The 11,220-nt window shown below is 36.3% G+C and overlaps 1 pseudogene; it reads left to right on the top strand.

The window, feature by feature from the left end:
- The first annotated feature begins 8,468 nt into the window (after nt 1–8,468).
- Nucleotides 8,469–9,179, top strand: LOC149536943 (enoyl-CoA delta isomerase 3 pseudogene; annotated as a pseudogene).
- The last annotated feature ends 2,041 nt before the right edge of the window (nt 9,180–11,220 follow it).

Below are 11,220 nucleotides of genomic sequence, written 5' to 3'. Positions count from 1 at the left end.
CTAAAGGATGATTTTCCCTTGCCCAACATAGATATGATTGTAGATCTTACAGCTAGACATGAAATCCTGTCCCTTATGGATGGATGTTTTGGGTATAATCAGATCAAGATTGCAGAAGAGGATCAGCATAAGACAGCATTCACTACCCCCTGGGGAACCTTTTGCTACACCATGATGCCTTTTGGCCTAAAGAATGTTGGGGCTACCTATCAAATAGCTATGACATCCATTTTTCATGATCTTATCCATAGCATTTTGGAAGATTATGTGGACGATATCCTAGTCAAATCTCAAACCTTGATGGATCATCTTACTGACCTGAAAAAAGTCTTTGATAGGTTGGCCCAATATCATCTCATGCTAAATCCCAAGAAGTGTGTCTTTGGTGTCACATTTGGCAAGCTTCTAAGCTTCATAGTTTCTAAACAAGGTATAGAGATTGACCCCAAAAAGGTCAAGGCTATCTTAGACATGCCTCCTCCCCAAACACTGCGACAGCTTCGCTCTCTTCAGTGAAAACTTCAATCTGTCCGGTGCTTCATCTCCCAACTTGTAGATAAGTGTACACCATTTTCACACTTGCTAAAGAAGAATGAGAACTTCAAGTGGGATCTTTTATGTCAGCGCAGCTTCGATTAGCTCAAGCAGTATCTCACCAATCCCCCTATCTTGGTTCCACTAGTTCCTAGTCGTCCCTTGATCTTGTATATATCAGCAACACCTACTGCTCTAGGGGCACTTCTAGCACAACATGATGATTATAGCAGAGAGAGAGCCATCTACTATATCAGTAGAACCCTAGTTGGTTATGAACTCAATTACACTCCTATGGAAAAAGCTTGTTTGGCAGTTTTTTTCTCAACTCAAAAGCTTCGCCACTACATGCTAAGTCATACCATCCAACTAGTCTCTAAGATTGACCCTCTTAAGTATATGCTCTCTAGAACAGCACTCACAGGTCGGCTAGCAAAATGGGTTATGCTACTAAGTGAGTTTGACATCCAGTATGTGGATAGAAAGGCAATCAAAGGGCAAGCTATAGCAAATCACCTAGCTAATGCACCTCTAGTAGATGCATATCCTTTGCTCACAGAATTTCCAGACGAGCATATCTGCCTAATTGAAGAAAAACCCCCATGGAAGCTTTATTTTGATGGCTCATACACCTCTCATGGATCAGGGGCAGGAATATTATTAGTTACACCTCAAGGAGATTACATTCCAAAAGCCTTCAAGCTACAATTCCCTAGCACCAACAATATAGCAGAATATGAAGCTCTTGTAGCAGGATTAAAGATAGCTGCAGAATGGAATATCACTGAGTTACAAGTCTTTGGTGATTCCTAGCTCATCATCAAACAAGTCTTAAATGAATATCAAACCAAAGATGAAAAGCTATTACCCTATAAAGAGCTAGTTGATCAGCTGACCCAACATTTTACAAAGCTTCAGTTTACACAAGTGCCTCGAATGCAGAACAAGGCAGCAGATGCCATGGCCACTATCGGCTCACTCTTGGAAATTCTCCAAGAAGCTACGCAGTATGAGTTTTTAGTTGAGCAGCTCCTCACACCTGCCTATGCGAATGAGGATTCAAACCGTGTTTGTATCTTGGTTGGTCCCCAATCCCCTTGGTACCATGAAATTCACGCTTACCTTAACGATGGTATCATATCCCCTCACCTCACATGTACCCAACGCCAGAACCTCATCCAAAAATCATCCCGCTATGTTATCATAGCCAATACCCTATATCGTCGGGGTTATCACGATACTCTCTCTCGATGTTTAGATGAAAATGAGGCCGCGATGGCAATAAAAGAAGTACATTCTGGACTTTGCGGTGCCCACACGAGTGGTATTGTCCTAGCACAACAAATCCTTAGAGCAGGCTACTATTGGCCTACCATTGAAGAAGACTCTTGTGACTTTGTTAGAAAGTGTCTCCCATGTCAGCAGCATGCAAATCTTGTGTGTGCTCCAGCATAGGATCTACAACCTATTGCACCACCTTGGCCTTTTGCTTGTTGGGGCCTTGATCTAGTTGGAACTATCACACCTCTCTCATCTGATGGACATAAATGGATAATAATAGCTATAGACTATTTCACTAAGTGGGTGGAAACAATCCCCCTAGTCTCAGCTACAGGAGTTCAAGTCTCCAAGTTCATCTTTTACCACATTGTTTGCTGCTTCGGCATCCCATCCACCATCTTCACTGACCACGGAGGTAACTTTGAAAATCTCAACATGGAAGAATTATGCACTTCCCTCCACATCCATGACCGCTTTTCTAGCCCATATTTCCCACAAGGTAACGGCCAGGCAGAGGCAACTAATAAAACCCTCCTCAAAATCCTAAAGAAATTTGTTAATGATTCCGGCCGTGATTGGCACCTTCAAATAATTCCGGCTCTATGGGCCTATCGAACTTCCTTTCGTACATCCACAGGCACAACTCCATACTCCCTAGTCTATGGTGCTGAAGCGGTATTACCTATAGAAGTTGAACTTCCCTCACTACGCATATCTTTGCAAGGGAAAATCTCAGATGAAGAATACAAAGTAGCTCGACTCACCCAGCTAGATCTCTTAGACAAGAAGAGACAACAAGCCTATGACCATCTCCCAATATATCAAACTCGTCTCAAAAGGAATTTCAACAAGAAGGTGCTCCCACAACACTTTCAGCCAGGTGACATGGTCCTCAAAGAAAATATGAAAGTCCAAGCAGATCGAGAAAAGAAAGGCAAGTTTGAACCTACATGGCTTGGTCCCTATGTGGTTACTGCCTCCTTTGGCTCCGGAGCCTATCAATTATCTACACCAGAAGGAGAACTCTTGAATGATCCCACTAACATCATTCATCTCAAGAAGTTCTATGCTTGAAGATCCTTGGTATACCCAGCTTTTGAAAAATACAAAAAAAAAAAAAAAAAATAGTAAAGAGAAATAGGCGTCCAATGGTGAAAACTTGGCAATTCAAGCGCCTTGGACAGGTACCTTGTTGAAAACCTGATAATTCAGGCGCCTTGTGCACCAAAGACTAATCCATTATCTAAAACTATACTATCCCTCATCCATCCACCCACCATCCCATAAAACACCTACTTGTTCCCTTGGTGTTCCAATCAAATATCCAAAATCTGATGGAGCTTGTCAATACCTCCTATACAGCTTGTAAATCTTGTACCAAAGCTTGTATTATACCTTTTAAATCTTGTACCATACCTTGTATATATTCGAATCTTGTCCAAAGCTTGTACCATATTCCAGCTTGTAAATAATCTTGTATCCTAGCTTGTATCCTATCACATGCACACACAGAATCCCATTTTCCTTAAGCTTTTCACAAACCATCTACCTATCCACCTATCAACTATTATAGACATCCCATCCTTCACAAACATTTCCATCTCACAGAAAAAACCAAAACATGAACAAACTTGTACATTTGTAACATATCTTGGTCTGTCAGCTTGTACATCCTCTTTAGCTTAGTATCATTGTATCTATCCGGCTTTCATGTTAGTTCATCCTTGGTAAACATCTTGCACACATCGCACACCTTGGTTAGATATTCCAATGCATCTTTTAGCTAGATCTCCTATCACCAAAGTGTTATCCTTTTTAGTTCAGCTTGCCAGACGCATCACTCATCCAGATCCATCAGCTTAGGTGCTCTCTGATAGATCCTTGCAAGATATAGCTTTCCTCATGTCGGATCTTGGTCTATTAGTACCTCGTCCTACCCATCTCGTTGGCAAACAGTTCTCTTTTGGATTTTCTCTTTCTTTTGATTTGGGATCTTCCCTTTTGGGTCTTGAAATATCTTTTCCAAGCAATCTCCTTGTTCCCTCCTCAAGGTTGCCATGATCTTCCATATAATGGTATGCTGCGAATGGGGCAATTAGAGTGTAAGGTCTTGATTAGGTCTTTTTCTTGTTTTCTTTTTCTACTTGTGGGTTACCTAGTGTCATTTCCACGCTGCTTCCTCTGGGATTCATGTGTGATACTGGGGCAATCCTTGTGTGTTTGTTTTGCGTCAGTTTGTCAGTCCTCTGGACGGTTGGTAAAAAGGCCTTGATGTTCTTGGTAACCCTAGCAATTAACCAACAGTCCTACAGCAAATCTAGTGCTCAACTACATGGTGGTACTTCTCTTTGAAGTATCCCCCCGCTCAAAAAGCTTCAATGGATTCCCTTTATCTCCATTATCCTCCATCCATATCCTACATCTGTTGCTCCTACCCCAGCTTATGCATTAGTATCTCTTTGAATCACTCCTCACGCTTAGCTTTAGGGATCCACAATCCTAGTCTTAGGGATCCACCAATCAAATCAATCCACCAAGCCTCATCTTTCGAGATCCACAATCCTAGTCCTAGGGATCTCCAAAACCCATCTTCCGCCAATCTGACTCTTTGAAATCCTGTTGCATCAGCTTTATCATTCTATCATCCATCTCCCTACCATGGATTCCTTTTATAGCGCTCCGCTCCTCCATCTCCCCCCCCAATCCTGGAAATTCTTAAGCTTGCTTTACTATTGTGCCACTGATTTCCCTTTATCATTCTCCCGTAGTGAGAGTTTGAGCTAATTCAGCCCCTTCTCTTCGCCAACCTGCGTCTCAGCTCGTCTCAATTTCTTGTACTTTTCAAGAAGTCGTCGAGCCTCATTTCTCTCCCTGCCGCCTTCTTGAGGGGGCATCATCTAAGTCTAGTCTCTCCTCTTCTTATCCGAGACTGGGGCAACCTTGTTGCTAAAACATCTTCCTCATGTCGTCTTCATTTGAACTTCTTTGAAATAGTGTTGTCTCAACACTATGTCAAAGAGGGGCAAAATGTAGACACCTAAATTTGATTACACTGCTTTGGTAATCTAATTTACCCATCTCTAAAGGCATCATTAATTAAATTCTTATTTAATTAATCCTTTGCAATCCCTAGTTGATTAATTTAATTAATCATCTATACTCCTAATTGATAAATCAAATAATCTATTATTTATCAATTAAATCCTTTTCTCCTATCTAATTCCAAAAATCCCCATTTATTAAATAAATCTATTTGATAAATGAAATCCTCAAATTCAAAAACCCCTAACCTATCTCTAATCCTCCATTTAGCCTAATCCACCCCATCCACCCATACTAACCAAGCTTAGCCACTAACTCACCCACCCTCATTAATGCCATCCACTTGCACATCTCTAACATCCCTAATCTAATCCTAAACCCAAGCCTAATCCACCCCCTAATGTTGTCACATTCCTTAAACAAGTTTAAAACTTTCCTAATCCAAACCAAAGTCTCCCCTCAAAAAGCCCAACCACTAAGTCATGAGTGCTCTTACAAAACATAAAAGACTCTTACAAGCCCACTCATGACTCTTACACCCATCTTCCACACTCTTCCCTCTTCCACACTCATTCCTCTTACATCCCTCTTACATACTCAGCCCCACTCATCATGCCTTTAACCAATCCTTTACCCTACCCTCTCACACTCATCCTCCTTGTGACAAGTGTCACCTTCCCATTGGTGCTAAACAAGCACAATCCATGTGCTCTCCTTTGAGTGCATCCTAGCCCTCCTTAAGCCTTCATCCATCCTTGCATCTGAGCCCTCTATCCCTCTACCCCTTAGCCTATAAATTGAATCCCATCCCAAGCCATTTCATCAAAAATCTTTGAGCTAAAGTTACCATGCTATTTTGAGAACCAAAGCCATCAATCTTACCCTTATAATGCTAAATTGAGAGCTCACAAAGCTACCAATTTGCCATTACCCATCTCCATTGAAGTAGCTTTTGAGCATCTTGAGCATACATCCACAACAAAAGGACACATCTACAAAATCAAGAAAGCATGGAGTGTTTTCTCTTGTGAGGTTTGCACTTCTTGTTTGCTTTCTTTGTCTAAGCATATATGTGAATTTAGTTTTTGGTTTGTGAATGTTTACTTTATTTGTTAATGTTCTTTGCATACTAAAATCTTGTTCCTTGGACTCACCTCTTTTCTAATCACCCATCAAATATTAACCATTGGTTGCAATCTCAGCGCCATTTATGGGGATGGGTCTACTTGAAAAAGGTGTTAAATGTTCCACAATCTAACTCACTCACTTGGTCTTTGAACGTTTGCTTTAACTTTATCAAAATTCTTAAATGGCCAAAACTCTAGATTAAATCAATCACACTTCAAGTTTGGGCACTAAAATTGAACAACAACTGACGTGGAGAGCCTCCAGGTGCGCGCTTGAAATCTAATCTCACACACTTTTGAAATCTAATTCAATTTAAAAATATAAATTCTTTTTCAAATCATTTAAAATTTAAATTATTTCATTATAACTATTACTGTCTATTATTTTTCATTTCATTACCTTTTAGTTTTTTCAATCTTATCAATATGTTTAAACTCAAGATGAATGATAAATAGTCAAAACATAGATTTTCCATACAAATAATTTTTAAATAGACGTATGCATACTAATGCTTTGATCAGAAGAAAAATTGTGTTTTTTAAAGAAAGCATATCAGTTCAACCCTATAGTTCCAAAGTGTTTGTTACATTGAATCAATAAAATATCTATTCATAATTTTTTTGAATTTATGATTGTAAAAAAAGAGCACTATTCAAACATAAGAAATCATGTAAAAATATTGAATTCACCACTTCCAAGGAGAACTAATGCCAAATCTATTGAATTCAAAACTATAGTCTCTTAGGTGTGAAAAAAAAATAGAATATATACATATATATCCGTGTGTATAAACATGTGTGTGTGTGTGTGTGTGTGTGTGTGTGTGTGTGTGTGTGTGTATTTGTATGTGTACACACACATGTATGTGCATGTATATGTATATATGTATATTCATAAATGTGTGTGTGTGTGTATGTGTGTGTGTGTGTGCATTGTATTTTTACAATAGCTAAAACATTTGATTCAATTATAAATATAATTAAAATTAATAATTCAATTAAAAATATAAATTCTTTTTTAAATCATTTAAAATTTAAATTATTTCATTATAACTAGTACTTTCTATTATTTGTCATTTCATCACCTTTTAGTTTTTTCAATCTTATCAATATGTTTAAACTCATGATGAACTATAAATAATCAAAACATAGATTTTCCATACAAATAATTTTTAAATAGACATATGCATACTAATACTTTGCTCAGAAGAAAAATTGTGGTTTTTAAATAAAGCATATTAGTCCAACCCTATAGTTCTAAAGTGTTTGTTACATTGAATCAATAAAATATCTATTCATAAGTTTTTTGAATTTATGATTGTAAAAAGAGAGCGCTAGTCAAACATAAGAAATTATGTGAAAATATTGAAGTCACCATTTCCAAGGGAAACTAATGCCAAATCTATTGAACTTAAAACTATAGTCTCTTCTAGAAAGGTGGGACTGTGTTGAAAATACTCTATGAATATAAATAAAAATTCAAAGAATTTTATCAAATTTTTTAGAATTTTATCAAATTCTTAGAAAGAAAGAAAGAAAAGAAAAGAAAAGAACCTACAAATTAGGATAATTTTCTAGTCTTTAATCCTCCTATCTATTGTTCTATTAAACAAGAATATATTTTGATCATTAAACTCTTCTTTAAATTCCTACTTGAGCTGTTAAACTTTATATTGTTGTTTCCTATCATCTTTACAACATATGAAATTGGATCCTCACAAGAAAAATTATTAACAATTATACCTTTATATATATATATATATATATATATATATATATATATATATATATATATATATATATATATAAAGGTATAATTGTTAATAATTTTTCTTGTGAAAGTGATTATATTTTATATATATATATATATATATATATATATATATATATATATATATATATATATATATATATATATATATATATATATATATAAGTATATATATATAAAATATAATCACTTTCACAGTTTTAAAAACATGTTAAAATATAATTTTTACTTGAATTTCTTTTAAATTTTTCATTTATATACTCCACTTTGTTGAATTTTGTGTTTGTATTAGATTGGAATATAAATGGTGATTTTCTTATTTTCTTATAAAATCATTACTGTTTTGATTCTTCTCTACACTTTTATAATTATATTCAAGCATGCACTTCTTTTTTTCAGCAAAAGGGGCTCGGTAGAGAAATATCTAAATCTTCAGTTTCGTCCTAATGCACCTATCAAATTCGTTGCAAAAATCGAATCTTTCATTTGTATTTCTCAGGTAATTGGGTGTCTACAAAATTTGGACTTTTTCGTTTGTCGTTCCAAATACGGAAACTGAAGGAGGAGGTTTGGAAATTTGAATCCTACCAATAATCACGTTCGGCCGGATTCTGCCTCCGGCGACCTTATCCCTCATCCATATTAAGTGCAATTTGAAAGATCTTGAATATTTGTTTGCGGCAGAGAGATTAATTAAGGAAGAGAGAGAGAGGATGTGCAGCCTTGAGAAGCGAGGGATGGTGTACGTACTGACGCTGGTGGGCGAAGATGAGGAGCACAGGCTGAATCCCACCACCTTCCACGCCATTGCTGAGGCACTGAAAGAGGTGGAGGAGTCCCCTGACGCAGCCGCCCTGGTGACCACAAATGAAGGACAACACTTCTCCTGCGGCATCGACTTGAAATGGATCGCCGAGAGCCCACTGGAGCGCATTGACATCGTGTTGGAGGGGCTGGAGAAGATGCTGGCGGCCTTCATAAGGCTCACCGTCCCCACCGTCGCAGCCATCTGCGGCGGCGCCGTGGCGGGAGCTTTCATGCTCGCTCTCGCCCACGACTATCGCTTCATGACATCATCATCATCCCACGAGCTCTACATGCTGGAGCTCGACATGGGCCTGCCCATCCCCACGAGTATGATGGCCCTGATTCGCGCCAAGCTCAGCCCCGCTGCCCTGCGCGATGTGGTGTTGGGGGCGAGCAAGCTGAGGGCGCAGACGGCGCTGGAGAAGGGGATTGTGGATGCCGTCTTCGAAGACTCCGCCTCCACCGTGGAGGCGGCGGTGAAGGAGGCTGAGAAGCTGTCGGGGAGGGGATGGGAGAGGGAGATCTACCGCGGCTTCAGGCTCGCCGCCTTTCCCGGTGTCGTGGAGTCGCTCGACAACAACGTTCCCTACCGCATACCGCCCTCCTTCAAGTTCTAATACTGAGGCCCAGATTCTACTCTAGCAGTGATTAGACAATAGGGTACTCTGCATTACTGGTGCATCGTCCAAACAAATAATAGTTATGATACTTATATTTCTCTTTCCGTGTGTTTGATGAGAGACACCTAAATGTTTTGTTTTCTACAGGAATTTTACTGTTTTTCAAATTTTAAATAGGATGTCAGAGATGAATTCGTAAGCAACCATGCATGGATTCAAACATATGACCTCTCAATCAAGAAAAATAGGCTCCATTATGGAAACGCTCATGAGACAATGTGTTTATTATTAGGATTAGGTTATGTGTTTATTTAATCAACTCTTGTCTGGTTCTAGCCGCGAGTTTAAACTGGAGAGTAAAAACAAATCAGCAATTTAGGTTCAAAATATTGACTTCTTAGTTGTGGCTGGAAATCTGAGAGAACAACTGAAAAAAAGGTAGAGCGTAATTGAAAATCATTATTTTTTTGTTTTTTGGTTTTTAAATATTTTTTGGGATTGTTCTTGCTAGTCTAAGGCTTAAGTTATGTGTTTATTATTAGGATCAGCCTATGTTTATTTAATCTACTTTTTTCTGGTTCCAGCGGCGAGTGTAAATTGGAGACTAAAGAGAGAAGCCAAGGAACAAACCAGTAAAGTTGTTCAAAATATTGTTGTGACTGGAAAACTGAAAGAAAAATTGAAAAAATAGGTAGAGCATAATTGATATATATATATATATATATATATATATTTTCTTTTTCATTTGAAAATATTTTTGAGATTGTTCTTGCTAGTGTAGTGGAAGAGGTGTTGCTAGATTAATTCTAAGTTTCTCAATTTTTAAAATAAAATAAAATTATCATACTATTGGTGCATTAATTTAATTGATCAAATTTAAAAAATAAAATTATAACACTATTGCTGAATTAATTCCAATTTGTCATATCTAAAATTAAATCAAAATTGAGATAATGTGTTTATTATGAGGATTAGGATTAGGCTATGTGTTTATTTAATCTACTCTTGTCTAGTTCTAGCTGCATGTTTAAATTGGAGAGTAAAGAGAGTAGCAAAGGAACAAACCAGTAATTTAGGCTCAAAATATTGTTGTGGTTGGAAACCTAAAGGAAAAGCTAAAAAAATAGGTAGGAGGTAATTGAAAATATATTTTTATTCTTTTTTTCTTTTTTTTAATATTTTTGGGATTATTCTTGCTAGTCTAAGGTTTAAGCTATGTATAGTGAAAGAGCTATTGCTAGATTAAATATAAATTTGTCAAATTAAAATAAAATAAAATTATCATACTATTGCTGGATTAATTTAATTTATCAAATTTAAAGAATAAAATTATAACACTATTACTGGATTAATTCCAATTTGTCAAATTTAAAAATAAATCAAAATTTAATGTCGTGTTTTACTATGTGGATGGATCCTATCATCACTATAGAATGTTTAGCTTAAATTATTATTAACATCAATATTTTGTTTTTTGGTTTTACAATTTAACTTACCTTACAAAAGAATTATAAGAAAGTATAAATGAATTTCATTCATGAAGGGGTCTTAGAAAATTTAAATAATAAAATTTCATAATTTCAATATTCTTTAATATAAATGTTTAAAAAAAAAAAAAAATTAATGATTCTAGACAATTTAAACTATTAAACTGATTCAATTTCAACATTCCTATTATATAACTTCCCAATCTTAGTTATTGTATTTGCCATAGGCAATATACTATTGCAATCAGTTTTGTCTACCTATTCCTCCTTATTTCAGCCAATTAAATTTGACTATTTTTATTTTAAATTTTGATGTTTCATTTTTCTAATGCACATATGTGAAATTTTTAATTTTTCATATCAATAAAATTATTTTACTTCTATTTGATTGGCTCATTTATTTGGGTGTTAATAGGAGCGAATTTTCAAGAACCATAACCCGCAATATTTTGGTAATCACAAATTTATTAAACTATGAAATAAATTTTAAAATTAAGATTGAAATAACTTTTAAAAATAAAATGATAATTTCAGCAATATTATAATTTTTA

This window comes from Cupressus sempervirens, chromosome 10 (assembly GCF_028749045.1).
Source record: "Cupressus sempervirens isolate cs-2001-9-10 chromosome 10, ASM2874904v1, whole genome shotgun sequence".
Lineage (NCBI taxonomy): Eukaryota > Viridiplantae > Streptophyta > Pinopsida > Cupressales > Cupressaceae > Cupressus > Cupressus sempervirens.
Note: the sequence above shows the minus strand (reverse complement) of the source record. Positions and strands in the feature narration are given on the sequence as shown.